General features: G+C 38.0%; 1 protein-coding gene across 7 annotated transcripts in view; it reads left to right on the plus strand.

Annotated features, from left to right (window-relative positions):
- Ip6k1 (inositol hexakisphosphate kinase 1) overlaps positions 1 to 16,883 on the plus strand; it is a 67,530-nt gene that overhangs the window by 639 nt on the left and 50,008 nt on the right. For 3 of the 7 annotated variants that reach the window (XM_071615703.1, XM_071615705.1, XM_071615708.1), the window contains exon 2: positions 6,693 to 6,767. The exons of 3 other annotated variants lie outside the window; for them this stretch is intronic. The gene's annotated coding sequence lies outside the window, so the exon portion shown is untranslated. Of the gene's footprint in view, positions 1 to 5,519; positions 5,632 to 6,692; positions 6,768 to 16,883 lie in introns of those variants that run through there. One more of the 7 variants, XM_071615704.1, reaches the window with a different exon arrangement.

Below are 16,883 nucleotides of genomic sequence, written 5' to 3' on the forward strand. Positions count from 1 at the left end.
GCCTGGCAGTCTTGTGTCACGGCCCTGTAAGTCTGGTAGGGTGAAGACCCTCTGCCTGGCTTCTTTTCCTGAGACTCTTTCAGTACCTCACGTGTTCTTTGGAGATCCCTCTTGAAAGGCCTGGTTAAATGTCCATCATTTTATTTGGGGCATAATTTCCTTGCAGCTGAAGCCTCAGGTCTAGCAACCTGAAAGTGGCTATCAGTCCACTTTTTTGGACTGTTTTTGAGGAGAAAGATTATTATGGTGTTGACTTGATTAATTTTATTTCCTAAAGAGATTCCATTAGTTTGATTTGGAGACGGAGGAAATTTGGGAGTATGTTAGAATTGAAAAAAGAAATGAGACTTGTTTTTGTTGTGGATGTTCTTGAACTGCTAAATTAGCTTTTAGCAGTACTACATGTATTCACTTGATGAAAATAGACTATCAGGCCCTTTCCTGGGAGGTAAATAATGTTGGAAATTCTGGGCAGAGTATGCAGGTCTAGAAAGAGTTCTGTCGACCTTTGGCCTCCTCATACAGTCACTGTGGGTAGTCCTATAAAGCCTGCATAAGATGACTGAGAAGTCAAGTAACAATTTTTTATGCACTCCTGTTAGGATAGTGTCACTTCATTATATTTAATTTTGAAAGAAACCAGCTCCTTGGTCAGGAGATTCTTTTGGAAAGTAGATGCTGATGCCAGAGGAGGTAGGCAGCCTGTTGCTGTTCTCCTGTAAGAAGAGAGAAATTGAGTAGTCTTTATTTATTTATTTCGTTGTCCTCCCTTAGGGCAATTTTTTGAATCTTTAATGAGTTTTGACCTTGTTAAGACCAGTTCCTTGGGCAGTTCTTGGAAAGAAAGGAAGGATCTAATAAAACATTGTCAAAACTGTTCCAAGCCAAGCCTCCTTCCCCACCCCCCATTAATGTTCTTTTATTTTTTTTAGAATTTTTTAATATTTATTTTTTAGTATTCGGCGGACACAACATCTTTCTTTGTATGTGGTGCTGAGGATCGAACCCGGGCCGCACGCATGCCAGGCGAACGTGCTACCTCTTGAGCCACATCTCCAGCCCCATTAATGTTTTTTTAGAAAGTTAAGGCAGTCACAGGGTTAAATTCCTGCAGTTTATGTTAAAATAATAGTAACTCTAAGTGAGGATTTCTATCCTGTTTTGGATATTTGACTTCTTTGAGATATGTAAAGAAACTATCCTTAGTCAAGTTCTCAACACTGACTTTTACATACAATTTTAGGGATTCAGGGGCCATTAAAGTACATGGTTGGTATAACCCTAATAGAACAGTCATCTCAAGGAAATCAGAATATCCAAGAACTTTGTTTTTGTTTAATGCTTTTACTGTTTCATGAATATGAGTGGTGGATGAACACAAATAGCAACATTTTTTAAGTGCAAATGATGAGACTTGTTATAATAGCAGGCCCTTAATTTCTTTGGCTATGCATAATTTACCAATAACCGTCAGCACTTTAAACTAAAAAGGATAACAGATACAATTTAGACTGTGGAGCTCCTACGCTGAAGTTAGGAACTTTGACAAGCTTCTGGGATGAGATCTGATGTGGCGTTCAAGGTGCTGTTGCCCCAGCTATCCCAACCTACTACCATGCTTTATCCTAATTCCCCCTAACCAAATTATGTGCTTAATATTACATACATATTATTGATCTAGGTTATTCCTCTTGCTGGCTGAATGCATGACTTTTGCTTCTATTTGGGATATCCTGTTCCTTCACCTTAGTTTTATCTCTAGAATTCAGTTCAGGTCTTACCTATCTTCTTTACAAAATACCCATTAAAACATTTCAGCCTGTGCAGATGCTGCATTCCCTCTTAACTGTAGTGGCATTACAGTCCTTAAATAACAAAACAGAACTGTTCTTTTAAGAAGTTTTTGGTTAGTTGGGTGTAGTGTTGCATGCCTGTAATCCTAGTGAAATGTGTGGCTGAAGGAAGAGGATCACAAGTTTGTGCCTAGCCTCTGCAACTTAGACCTTGTCTTAAAATAAAAAAAAAATATAAAGAGCTGGGGGTGAGGCTCAGTGGTAAAGCACTCCTGGGTTCAATCTCCAGTTTAAAAAAAACAAAACAAAACATTTTTGGGGGGTGACTCCTCTGGGGTGGTGCACAGCTATAATCCCGGCTTCTTGGGAGGCCAGGGCAGGAGTATCACAAATTCAAGATCAGCCTTGGCAATTTAGTGAGACCTTCTTTTTAAATAAAAAATGAAAAAGCTGGGAATGTAGTTTATTGGTAGAGTGCCCTAGTTCAATGTCATAAAAGTTTCTTCTGGGGCTGGTGTTGTAGCTCAGTGGTATAGTACTTGCCTACAATTGTGTGAGGCATTGGGTTCAATTCTCAGTACCACATATAAATAAATAAAGATCCATTAACAACTAAACTTTTTTTTTTTTTTTTTTTAAGTTTTCTCTTGTAGAATCTAGCTCCTTTCTGGTAGGGATTGTATTTTATACTTTTTTTTTTGCTCCTTCTTGTGGTACATGAGGACTAAATGTTCATAAAGATGTACTAAATTTTTCTGAGTTGGAAACACCTTCTGTAATTACATAAGAAAATGGAGTGACAAGTAGAAATGGGGATTTGGTGGTCATGGGTCCCTGTCTCCTATCATTTTTGAGGTGCTTGCACATTTGACTCTAGTGCCTTATAAAGGCAGGCTCATTCTCAGTGCTGCAGAGGAGAGGCAGAACTTGCTGAAAGGGCTGAAACAAAGCCTGAAAACTGAAAATCCAAATCTCAAAAAGAGCTCTGTGGTCTACCTCCTTTCTTGGCTACAAAACTGCTGTGTGTGTGTGTATGTATGTGTGTGTGAATGTATCTATATATCTATATCTATCTATTTATCTATATATGGTTTATAGCAAAGGAAAAACAGAGGACTTCTGTTCCAGAGGCTGTTATTCTGCCCATCAGCAGGAACAGGTGGTGTTTTTTTTTTTTTTTTTTTGTAGTTGTAGATGGACAGAATGCCTTTATTTTATTTGTTTATTTTTGTATAGTGCTGAGGATCTAATCCAGTGCCTCATGCATGCTAGGCAAGCACTCTACCACTGAGCACTAAGCTTCGGTTCCAGCCCTATTTTTTTTTGGGGGGGGCGGTGGGGTTTGTTCCAGGAATTGAACTCAGGGGCACTCAACCATTGAGCCACATCCCCAGCTCTATTTTGTATTTTATTTAGAGACAGGATCTCACTGAGTTGCTTAGCATCTTGCCATTGCTGAGGCTGGCTTTGAACTTATGATCCTCCTGCCTCAGCCTCCCAAGCTGCTGGGATTACAGGTGTGCACTACTGCACCAGGCTAAACTGCTGGTTTTAACTCTTGGAAAACGTATTAGATGAACATGACACTGGTTGCTAATATTTTTGGATCCTCTTTTTGGTTAGGTCTTGGGCTGTTGTAAATGGAATTATTTGCTTTCCTAACATCATAAAGAACTATTATAGATAGAAATGGGAAAAGTTTACACTGTATACTCTTATCTCTGGCTTGGGGCAAGGAAGCAGTCAGGCATTTTGTTTGTTTTGTGGCAGGGAGTCTGTGATTTTGCACTGATTCTACCTCCTACACACACACACTTGGGATTGAACCCAGGGCCTCACACATACTAGGCAAGTGGTCTACCACTGAGCTACATCTCAGCCTTTTTTTTTTTTTTTAATTTTAGTTATATATGACAACAGAATGCATTACAATTCATTTTACACATATAGAGCACAATTTTTCATATCTCTGGTTGTACTCAGAGTCACATCATTCGTGTCTTCATACATGTACTTAGGGTAATGATAACCATCGCATTCCTCTGTCTTTCCTATCCTTATGCCCCCTCCCTTTCCCTCCCTCCCTTTTTCCCCTTTGCCCTATCTAGATTTCATTTAATCCTTTCATCCTCCCTGCCCAGCCCCCCACAGCATATTATGGATGAGCATCCTTATATCAGAAATCATTTGGCATTTGGTTTTTTTGGGATTGGCTAATTTCACTTAGCATTATCTTCTCTAGCTCCATCCATTTACCTGCAAATGCTATGATTTTATTCTCTTTTAATGCAGAATAATATTCTATTGTGTATATATATCACATTTTCTTTATCCATTCATCTGTTGAAGGGCATCTAGTTTGGTTCCATAGTTTAGCTGTTGCCAGTTGTGCTGCTATAAACATTGATGTGGCTGTGTCCCTGTAGTATGCTGTTTTTAAGTCCTTTGGGTATAGATCGAGGAGTGGGATAGCTGGTTCAAATGGTGGTTCTATTCCCAGTTTTCCAAGGAATCTCCATACTGCTTTCCATATTGGCTGCACCAGTTTGCAGTCCCACCAACAATGTGTGAGTGTGCCTTTTTCCCCACATCTTCACCAACACTTATTGTTGTTTGTATTCATAACAGCTGCCTTTCTGACAGGAGTAAGATGAAATCTTAGAGTAGTTTTGATTTGCATTCCTCTAATTACTAGAGATGTTGAAAATTTTTTTCATATATTTGTTGATTGATTGTATGTCTTCTTTTGAGAAGTGTTTGTTCAGTTCCTTGGCTCATTTATTGATTGAGTTATTAGATTTTTTGGTGTTAAGATTTTTTTTTTTTTTTTTTAAAGAGAGAGAGGGGAGAGAGAGAGAATTTCAATATTTATTTTTCAGTTTTCGGCAGACACAACATCTTTGTTTGTATGTGGTGCTGAGGATCGAACCTGGGCCGCACACATGCCAAGCGAGCGCGCTACCGCTTGAGCCACATCCCCAGCCCGGTGTTAAGATTTTTTAGTCCTTTATATATTCTAGAGATGAGTGCTCTGACTTGCGTGTGGTAAGAATTTATTCCCAATTAGAAGGCTCTCTGTTCACCTCACTGATTATTTCTTTTGCTGAGAAGAAGCTTTTTAGTTTGAATCCATCCCATTTATTGATTCTTGATATGGATTATTGTGCTATAGGAGTCTTATTAAGGAAGTGGGGCCTAATTCGACATGATGGAGATTTGGGCCTACTTTTTCATCTAATAGATGCAGTGTCTCTGGTTTAATTCCTAGGCCCTTGATCCACTTTGAGTTTTGTGCATGGTGAGAGATAGGGGTTTAATTTTTGCATATGGATTTCCAATTTTCCCAGCACCATTTGTTGAAGAGGTTATCTTTTCTCCAATGTCTCCAGTCCTTTTAAAACTTTATATTTTGAAAGAAGGGTTCACAAAATTGCCCAGGCTGTCCTGGAATTTATGATCTTCCTGTCTTAATCTCTTGAGCGACTGGGATTACAGGTTTGTGCCACTGTGTTTGGCTTACACTGAGTTTAAGTACAGATTTTCATTTCCCTTTTGCACAGTGAGGTCTGGATGTGAAAACCTAAGACTTCTTGATTCTTTTGTTAAAGATGACAGATGAATACTCTCTGTTTGCTGTATGGTTTGAAGTTGTATTTATGTTGAAACATTATAAATAATTTTTTTTTTTTTTTTTTTTAGTGTAATAGAATTTATTTGAGAAGAAGAGAGATTGACTCCCACAGGGTGAGAGGGCACCCAATAGGAGTAACCCATAAATGAGTTTTGATGGTGGCACATATTCACTTCAGTGCTGGATCTCCATTAGTGACTGTGTTTTGTAAGTGTTTAGAAAATCTGCTCTGATCTCTTCTGTAAAAGCTTTATGGATTTAGCTCATTTATATTTATCCCTAAGTTGGGCTAGGGGAATACCTATTCCCCTAGGACCAGACTCTTTTCAAGTCTAAAGTTTGATGTTAGTAAGAGCACCATCTAGTCTATAAAAATCTGGTGTATTATGATTGAACAGTTATTAGACAATTTATTCTGTAGTAAAAAAGCCAGATAATGACAATTGTCAATGCAAATGTGAAGAAATTGGAGCCCTCATACACTGCTAGTGGGAATGTAAAACAGCGCAGCCACCTTGGAAAATAATCTGGCAGTTCTTTAAATGGTTAAACAGAGTTACTCTTTGTCCCATCAATCCCTCTCTTAGGTTTCTTTTCAAGAGAAATGAAAACCTATGCATTCAAAATCTTGTACATGAAAGTTTATAGCTATTCATAATAGCAAAAAGAGAAGCACCAGAAAATGTTTATTAATTGATGCTTAGATAAGTAAAAATGTGGTGAACACACACACACACACACACACACACACACACACACACACACTGATATGTTATTCTTTAATAAAAAGGAATGAAGCATTGAAATAATGATACAATTTGGGTGAACCTCAAAAACGTGCTAAGTTAAAAAAAAATGCTAAGAAGCAAGACAAAAAAGTTTACAAAATTCTATATATATGAAATATCTAGTATAAGCTATTCTGTAGGGACAGAAAATAGGTTGAATAGTGGTTGCTTATTAGGACATGGAGGTGATTGGGGGGGATAGGGAATTAATGACTAAACAGTACAGGACTTCTTTTGGAGGTGATGAAAATGTTTTAAAATTGTGATTTTTTCATACATTTGTAAATATACTAAAAACCATTGAATTGTACTCTTCAGTGGGTGATTTGTGTGATGGGTGAATCATCATAAAGCTGAATATATATATTCACTAGTAAAACAAGAAAAAGTATGAGTAAGCAAGAAGTAAAAATGAAGGATTATCTGTAATTTCACTGGTAGTGGGTTTTTAAAAAATATTTATTTATTTATTTTTTTTAGGTGTAGATGGACACAACACAATGCCTTTATTTTTATGTGGTGCTGAGGATTGAACCTGGGACCCGCCCGTGCTAGGTGAGCGCTCTACGCTGAGCCACAGTTAGTGTTTTTGTTTGTAACCAAATTCCTTTTCATGACATAACATTTTTTAAATAGTTTTTTTTTTTAGTTGTAGATGGACACAATATCTTTATTTTAATGTGGTGCTGAGGATCGAACCCAGTGCCTCACCCATGCGAGGCAAGCACTCTACCACTGAACTAAAATCCCAGCCCCACCGTCATGAACATTTAAAAAAAAATTTTTTATAACTTTATTTTATTTGTTTATTATTATTATTTTTTAGATGGTGCTGGGGATTGAACCTAGTGTTTCACATGTGCTAGGCAAGTGCTCTACCACTGAGTCACAACTCCAGCCCCATATGTCATAATTTTTTTAAAAAATGGGATTATACTGTATATTCTAATTTATAACACCCCCACCCCCACCACCCCCAATGCTGGGGATTGAACCCAGGGTCTTGTGTATGCTAGGCAAGTGCTCTACTGCAGAAGTACATGTATAGCACTTACTTTATTTAGAGACAGGGTCTTGCTAAATTACCAGGCTGCCATAGCCTCCCAACTAACTGGGATTGCAGGTGTATACCACTGCACCTGGCTCTGATTTGTACCTTTTTTGCAGTCAGAAATATATTGTAAACATCTGTGTTGGTAAAGGATGGCATTTGCCTCAGAGGCCAGTTGGTAGTGAATGAGGAAGTACATTCTAAGGGTAGTAGGGAGTTGTGAGCAGGGTGAACTATCAAGTATATGCCTTATTAAAAGGATCAGTGAACTTGTGATTTTTGAAACCAGAAATTTGAATTTTAATGTGAAATTTTCTGATATTTATTGATTTTTTAAGAGATGGGGACTCACTTGAATGCCTAAGCTGGCCTTGAAATACTATTCTCAAGTGATCCTCCTGCCTCAGCCTTCCCAATTATGGGAGCTATAGATGTCTCGTTCATTTCCTGATTTTTAAATTTGGCACTGATTTAAAACAATTTTTTGCACCATTTTACTGATTTTAAAAATACTATCTGGGACTGAGAATGTGGCTCAGTGGCAGGGTGCTTGCCGAGCATGTGCAATGCCCTGCATTTGATCCCTAGTACCACAAACGCACACAAAAACAAAATATAAAAAAACACCATTGGGCTGGGGTATAGCTTAGTGGCAGAGTGCTTGCCTAGCATGTGTGAGGCACTGGGTTTGATCCTTAGCACCACATAAAAATAAACAAATAAAATAAAGGCATTCTGTCCATCTACAAATATAAAAAAAAAAAAAGAAAGAAAGAAAAATTCAGAACAAAAAACAAAACCCTGTCACCTACAGACCAGAAATGTCCTGCTGATGTCTGATTTTTTTTTTTTTTTTAATTTTAATTTTTGGTATCAGGGATCTGGGGATTAAACCCAGGGGGGAGCTTTGTCACTGAGTTATATCCCCCAGCTCTCTCTCTCTTTTTTTTTGTACCAAGACTGAACCAAGGAATGTTTAACCACTGAGCTGCATCCCTAGCCCTTTTTCTTTTTTCTTAATTTTTTTTTTAGTTGTATATGGACATAGAACCTTTATTTTATTTATTTACTTTTATATGGTGCTGAGGATCGAACCTTATGCCTCACATGTGCAAGGCAAGTGCTCTACCAATGAGCCACAACCCCAGTCCCCCCCAGCCCTTTTTCTTTATATTTTATTTTTTAAACCCAGGGGCTCTTAATCATTGAGCCACATCCTTAGTCATTCTCCTGCCCCTGCCCTTTTTCTTTTTAAAAAAAATATTTATCTTTTAGTTGGACACAATACCTTTATTTTATTGTTATATGGTGCTAAGGTTTGAACCCAGGGACTTGCACATGCTAGGTGAGCGCTCTACCACTGAGCCACAATCCCAGGCCTGCATATATATATATATATATATATATATATATATATATATATATATAAATATTTTTAGTTGTAGATGGACACAATAACTTTTATTTTGTTTTATTTGATTTTATATGTGGTACTGAGGATCGAACTGAGGGCTTCACACATGTGAGGCAAGCACTCTACACTGAGCCACAACCCCAGTTACCCCAGCCCTTATTTAGAGACAGGATCTCACTGAGTTGCTTAGGGGTAAATTGCTGGCTTTGAACTCAGTGATCCTCTTGCCTCAGCCTCCCGAGCTGCTGAGATTTACTGGTGTGTGCCACTATCCGCAGCTCTTTTTATTTATTATTTTGAGACAGGGTCTTACTAAGTTGCTTAGGGCTTCACTAAATTGCTGAGGCTGACCTCAAACTTGTGATCCTCTGCTTTAGCCTCTCAGGTCACTGGGATTATAGGTTTGTGCCACTTTCATTGTTTAAATAAAATTTTGAATATTATTGAGGCATAATTTTGGTATGGTAATATATGTTCATTTCTAGTATTCTTCGACTTCAGTGAGTGTTGACAAATCCATATATCTCTGCAACCCCTTCCATCATAGAAAGTTTCCTTGCTCTTCTTTCCAGTCCATTGCATCTTGCTTTCTTGGGCAGTCAGCCACTGATCTTTCTGTCCTTGTAGATTAAATTTGCATTTTTTAGAGTTTCATATAAATGCAGTTGTAATATATAGTCAATCTTCATTTTTCATGGAGTCTTTAATTTTGAGTGAGCCTACCTGCTAGAATTTATTTGTAACCTTAAAATCAATATTTTGAATGCTTTCTCCATCATTCATAGGTAAGTACAGAGCGGGGAAAATTTGGTGTTGCCTGTTCCCAGCTGAGTTCAAACAAGGTGAAACTCTTTTTTTCAGCTGTCATTCTGTAAATAAGTGTCCTTCTGTTGTTATTGTTTTTGCATTTTGGTTTTTTTTTTTTTGGTTGGAGATTACAGTGCTTGAAATGGCCCCCTAGTGTGCTATTTGATGTTCCTAAGCACAGGAAAGCTGTGATATACCTTATAATATATATGGTAGGTGAGTTTTATTCCAGCATGAGTTGTAGTACTCTTGACTATGAGTTCAGTATTAATTAAATCAGTAATATCTATTAAATAAGCAGACTTTGGGGCTGGGATGTGGCTCAAGCGGTAGCGCGCTCGCCTGGCATGCGTGCGGCCCGGGTTCGATCCTCAGCACCACATACAAACAAAGATGTTGTGTCCGCCAAATACTAAAAAATAAATATTAAAAAATTCTCTATCTCTACCTCTATCTCTCTCACTCTCTCTTTAAAAAAAAAAAAAAATAAGCAGACTTTATTTAATTTTCAAGGATTGAACCTAGGGACACTTAACCACTAAGCCACATCCCCAGGCCTTTTGTATTTCTTATTTTGAGACAAAGTCTTGCTGAATTGCATAGGGCCTTGCTAAGTTGCTGAGGCATCTTAGCCTCCTGAGCCGCTGGGATTATAGGCATGCTCCATTGAGCCTGGCAAATAAGCAGTCTTTAAACAGAAACATTCATAAAAAATTATATATTGATTGGTTGATGAAAATGTTGTGACTAGTTGGCACATGCCTGTACTCCAAGGCTGAGGTAGGAGGATTGCAAATTCAAGGCCAGCCTGGGCAACTTTGTGAGACCCTGTCTCAAAACAAAAAGTTAAAAGGACTGGGAATGTAAGGCCCCTGGATTCAGTCCCCCATACTGGGGAGTGAGGCTGTGGTGTGATCAGTGATTTGGAAGAACTTAACCATTTATTTCTTTTTGGTGCAGTAGTTCACTCAGTATTGGATAACTCAGTGTACTTAGTGCTTTATAGAACATAATTACCATTGATAAGGAGAATTGACTGTGAATAGTCTTTTGTGTCAAAGAACCCTTACTTAAGTGTTATGGATTTTAATTTCTGGGAGGTGCAGATAAGATGGCTGTTCATACTTAAATCCCAGTTTTATTAAAGGTCATTTTGACAGGTTGTTTATTAGGATAGTTTGGAATATTTCATTCTGTTTCACTATTGACTTCTTGGGCCAGTGTTCAGTGACTAGTTTCTTCATATAGTTAAGAACTTGGAGGGCTGGGGCTGTAGCTCAGTAGCAGAGTGCTTGCCTAGCACTGGGTTTGATCCTTAGCACCACATAAAAATAAACAAAAGACATGTTGTCCATCTACAACTACAAGGAAAAAAAAAGCTTGGTTATCAGAATCTCTGAAGGAATTAAATATTAAATTGATTCTTCCTTCTTTTTTTTTTTTGGTCCTGGGGGTTGACCTCAGGGGCACTTTACCACTGAACTAGCTACATACCCAGCCCTTTTTATTTTTGAGACAGGATCTCACTAAGTTGCTGAGGCCGGCCTCAAACTTGTGATCTCCTGTCTCGGCCTCCTGAGTCACTGGGATTACAGATGTGTTCCATCTTGTGTGGTTAAAATTGATTCTTATGGGGCTGATGAGATGACTTTTTTTGGAGAAGGTATGTAAGAGAAAACTTTCACATAGGAGTTGGTTGAAGTAAGAAATTTATTCTTTCGGGCTGGGGATGTGGCTCAAGCGGTAGCGCGCTTGCCTGCCATGCGTGCGGCCCGGGTTCGATCCTCAGCACCACATACAAACAAAGATATTGTGTCTGCCGAGAACTGAAAAATAAATATTAAAAAAAAAAAAAAAGAAATTTATTCTTTCAATACTGTTTTTCTGGAGGATGTTTTATTAAACATTTAAAATGTCTTTATTTTGCTTTTAATTCAGTTAAAATAGTTTATTGGAAGAAAATTGACATATAATATTCCTTTTATTTGATAGGTATCTTTATTTCCTGGTCTGCATGTTTTTTCTTTTGAATAATTAAGTCAGAAGGAATTCCTATTTTAATGCCCTATAAGACAAGTACATAAAAGGTTATATATTGTTAGGCTGGGGTTGTGGCTCAGTGGTAGAGCACTCACCTAGCGTGGGTGAGGTACTGGGTTCGATCCTCAGAATAATAAAGGTATTGTGTCTATCTACAACTAAAAAATATTTTTTAAAAAGGTTACATATTGTGTGTATGTGGGACACTGATTTTACATTTGAAGGGTTGAGGCTCAGTGGTAGAGTACTTGCCTGACATTTTACATTTGAGGAAACAGATGAAGATATTCAGCCAGGGCATATCAGTGCTTAGACAGCACCCATGTTTTGTCATGATAGAGAGTTCTGTCTTGGAGTGTTCATTTAAGCACTGATTTTTTTCTTCCCTCAAATGATTAGTTTGTCTTGTTGGATTTTTGTTTTCTTTTTAAATGACTCTTATTGAGACACAAAAATACATACAAAGCACCCAAAATTTGGTGATTTTTTTTAAACGTGTATATATTTTTGTAATGATCACCCAGATAAAAAGTTAGAACATTTAAAGAATTTTCTTAATAGGTTTTACTTTTTAGAGCAGTTTTAGGCTCACAGAAAAATTGAATGGAAAGTACAGAGTTCCCATGTGCTAGATGTACCAGATTTGTTACAATTCTGAATCTGCATTGTCTGGTTATTATCACTCAAAGTTCATAGTTAACATTAGGATTCATTTTTACTGTACGTTCTGTGACTTTTGACTAGTGTACAAAGACATGTATTCATCTTTATCGTATCATAGAGAATATAGTCACTGCCTTAAAAAATCCTCTATATTCCACCTGTGCATTGGTCTCTCCTCCTAACCCCTGGCAACCATTGGTTTCTTTTTAAAACTATGGAGATAGTTTTGTCTTTTCCAGAATGTCATATAGTTGAAATTATACAGTATGTAGACTTTTTAGGATTGACCCCTTTACTTAGGAATATGCATTTAAGGTTACTCCAACTCTTTTGGATTAATGGCTCATTCTTTTTTTTTTTTAGCCCTGAATAATATTCCATTGTCTGTGTACTACAGTGTATGCATTTATCCATTGAAGGATATCTTGGTTGCTTCCAACTTTTGGCACTTTAGAATAAAGTTGTTATAAACATCCATGAAATTAATTTTTTTTTATACAAAATAGATCTTGATGTTTGGGTTTTCCTTAAAATGAAAAGTTTTTTTTTTTTTTTTTAAAGATTTATTTTTTTGTTGTAGTTGGACAAGATACCTTCATTTTATTTATTTGTTTTTATGTGGTGCTGAGGATTGAACCCAGGGCCGCACACATGCGAGGCAAGCACTCTACCACTGAGCCACAACCCTAGCCCCAAAATGAAAAGTTTTTTTTTTTATATTTATTTTTTAGGTGTAGATGGACACAACACAATGCCTTTATTTTTATGTGGTGCTGAAGATCGAACCTGGGCCCCGCCCGGGCTAGGCAAGCGCTCTACTGCTGAGCCACAATCCCAGCCCCATGAAAAGGTTTTTAAAAATTATTTTTATATTAAAGGAAAGCTCTTTTCCCCTTTTTCATTCATTCATTTTCCAGGGGTGCTGTACAGCCGAACAAAACCCTTTATAATTTTTTTTTTTTTTTTTAGTTGTAGATGGACACAATGCCATTATTTTATTTATTTATTTTTAAGTAATGCTGAGGGTTGAATCCAGTGCCTCACATGAGGCAGATGCTCTACCACTGAGCACAACCCCAGCTCCAGCTTTTTAATTTTTATTTTGAATTAGGGTTTTATTAAGTTGCCAAGACTGTCCTTGAATTTGCAACCTGCCTGCCTCAGCTTCACAGTTGTTGGGTTACAGGTGTGCACCACGATGCCCAGCTGAAAGTTGTTTTTAACTTTGAAAACTGGGCCTTTATATTTGTCTTGAATTTAGATGGATGTTTAGATTCAGAATCTGTTATAAGGTAGGCCATATATAGCTGTCTCCTTTTTCTGCTTTAGCCTTTATTTGCTTATATTCTGTGTGCTTTAGTTTTTTTTTGTAATGGTTAGTCCTCACACATGCTCAGCAAGTTTTTTAACACAGATATACTGCCAGCGGAGTTTTTTTTTTTTTTTTTTTTTTTTTTTTTGTGTGTGTGTGTGTTGGGGTGGGTGGGTATCAAGAATTGAACTCAGGGGCCCTCTACCACTGAGCCACATTTCCAGCCCTATTTTATATTTTATTTAGAGACAGAGTCTCACTGAGTTGCTTAGCACCTCACTTTTGCTGAGGTTGATTTTGAATTCAAGATCCTCCTGCCTCAGCCTCCCACGCCACTGGGATTACAGGCATGTGCCACCACGCCTGGCTTAGTTTTTTCATGTATTAAATGTAGGTAACTTTTTATTTTAAAAAGCTTTGTACCCTGGGTGATAGCTGGGAAACTGGGCTATGGAGAGGTAATTGTTTTTCTTGGGAAAATGTACTGGGCTATGGAGAGGTAATTGTTTTTCCTGGGAAAATGTAGTCTATGCTGTTGTACAAGCTTTATTACAATCTTTGTAGCTCTAAATGAAATACTGACCCATGTCATGTAAAGGAGCTTACATTTTGTACCTGTTGGTAAAACGTGTGTGTGTGTGTGTGTGTGGTGTGCTGGGGATGGAACCCAGGGCCTTATGTGTGATAGGCAAACCACTCTACCACTCAGCTACACCCACATCTCTAAAACTTCTTGATGATAAAAATCCTAAGAATCTGAGGGTTAATATGATGAACATACCAATAAAGTATCATAAATTCCTTTTAGGTAAAAGAACTTAGAAGTGATAAAAATAAATCAAAACCATTTCTTTAGGAGTTTTGTCTTTTCAAGAATTAGAATGCAGGGTGCAGAATTATACCTGTAATCCCTGCCACTTAGTAGGCTGAGGCAGGAGGATCACAAGTTCCAGGCTAGCCTGGGCAATTTAGCAAGACCCTGTCTCAAAAAATAAAAAGGACTGAAGATTTACCTCAGTGGTAGAGTGCCCTGGATTCAATCCCCAGTACTGGCCGGGGTGCGGGGGGAATGGGATCATAACCTTTGAACAGAGCAGGTAAAATTTTTTTTTTTTCAGTTGTAAGTGAACACAATACCTTTATTTTATTTATTTATATGTGGTGCTGAGGATCGAATCTAGGGCCTCACACATGCTAGGCAAGTGCTCTGTCACTGAGCCACCATCCCAGCCCCAGAGCAGTTAAGATTTTTAGTTGTTGTTCAACCCAAAATTAAGATAAAATCCTTCATTACAAAAATGTTTGGTTAATTGTTTCTGCAGCTGTTGATATGAATAATAAATCATGAAAATCAGCCAAGGGACTTTGTTTCTCCTCTCTGCTAATTAAGAGCCCTTTGGTAGTAGTACCCTTTGATCCTTGTAGCCAATGTGATTGCTGTCACCACTGAAGACTGTGTGAGTGGCCCTGGTACACTGCAATCTTACTTTGCTGTACTTTCTCCCCATGTCAGTAAGTTTTTTGTTTTTTTTTTAATTTGTCATTACTTTAGCTTTTTATTTTAAAAAATTGAATTTCTGACTTAAATGTCGGTGGAGCCCATAGAGGCTCAGCTTTGGGGAAGAGGATAAACCCTCTCTTTTGAGTTGATTTTTAATGTAAATAACTATTGCTGGATGTAGATGTTACGCTTTTTCTCTTATTGCCTATGGAAATCAATCCTGCCCCCACCCCTTGTAATGAACCTAGGGAAATTCTACACTAAATTTCATTTCCACCCCTCTTTTTTTCCCCCTTTTCTTCTTTCTCTTTCTCTTTTTCTTTTTCTTATTTTGAGACAGGGTCTTGAACTTGACATCCTCCTGCTTCAGCCTCCCAAGTTGCCAGGATTGCAGCATGCTCCACCATACCAGCTCATGTTCAGTTTTTAGATATTGACTAAAAACTGCAAAAAGTAACTGATTTTTTTTTTTTTTTTGGTACCAGGGATTGAACTCAGTGGTACTTAACCAATAAGCCACATCCCAGCTCTTTTTCATATTTTATTTAGAGTCAGGGTCTCACTGAGTTGCTTTAGAACCTCCCTAAGTTGCTGAGGCTGGCTTTGAACTCTAGATCCTCCTGCCTTAGCCTCCCAATCTCCAAGAACCACTGCGTCCGGCCAGTAAGTGACCTTCTTAAGGACACACTGTGGATTAAGTCCAGCCTGGAGGCTGAGGCAGAAGGATTGCAAGTTTGAGGCCAGCCTGTGGAATTTTGCAAGATCCTGTCTAAAATAAATAAAATAATAAAAAGGGCTGGGAATGTAACTCAGTGGTAAAGTGCACCTGGGTTTAATATCCAGTACTGCAAAACAATCAAATGCCACCTGGTTTTGAAATGCTCGTGTCCTCACCATTCATTTTCTCTTCCTCACACTCTGGCTTTTGCTTCCTTGCAGTATGGAAAAGTGGAGTGTTGTCTCTGAAAGGTTTGGGGTTCCCACATCATTTTGCAGGGGCAGTAAACGGAGCAAATGATCTTATAAGGTGTGTATTGCATATACAAAGTGACACTTGCTTTTCTTTTTTTTTTTTTAAGTTGTTGCTGAACCTTTATTTTATTCATTTATTTATATGTGGTGCTGAGAATTGAACCTAGTGCCTCACACATGTGAGGCAAGCACTCTACCACTGAGCCACAACTCCAGCTCCTGACACTTGCTTTTCTAGACTAGACTGAAAAGACAGATCTTGGTGCTTTCCTGGCAACCTGGCAAGGAGAGTGAATGATAGTGTTTTAAGTGCTTTCTAGCTATGGAACCTTACTTATCAAGTCAGCTGATTTTTTTGTCTATACTTTCTTGTGATATTGGGTTGAAGAAACCTACTTTCCTGGGGCTGGGGTTGTAGCTCAGCGGTAGAGTGCTTGCTTAGCATTTGCGAGGTGTTGGGTTCGATCCTCAGCACCACATAAAAATAAATAAATAAGTAAAATAAAGGTATTATGTCCAACTACCACTTAAAAAAAACACACCAAAAAACCTACTTTCCCTACCTCAGAGTTGATCAGATGAAAGGGAAGCTTGTCAAGTGGTTAACTTATGGCTTACTTTAGTTTTTCAAAACTTATTGAGAATAGTTTGGTTTGTCAGTTGCAGTCTTGCCTTGCCTACATCAGTCCATTCCGCATTATAGCCAGTGCAAATATGAGTCATCGATCTTTTGTTGAAATTCTGCAGTGACTTGGGTTAGGACTCATCTTCTCATTTTGGTAGTTGAGACACTTCATCATCTGCTCCTGTCAAATATCTCTTGACCCTCCAGCTTCAGATGTTTCAGGTAACAGTCATTCTCTCCCTTTTGGGCCTTTGTCCATGCTCTTATCTTCACTCTTTGTTTTTTT

This window comes from Marmota flaviventris, chromosome 8, assembly GCF_047511675.1.
Source record: "Marmota flaviventris isolate mMarFla1 chromosome 8, mMarFla1.hap1, whole genome shotgun sequence".
Lineage (NCBI taxonomy): Eukaryota > Metazoa > Chordata > Mammalia > Rodentia > Sciuridae > Marmota > Marmota flaviventris.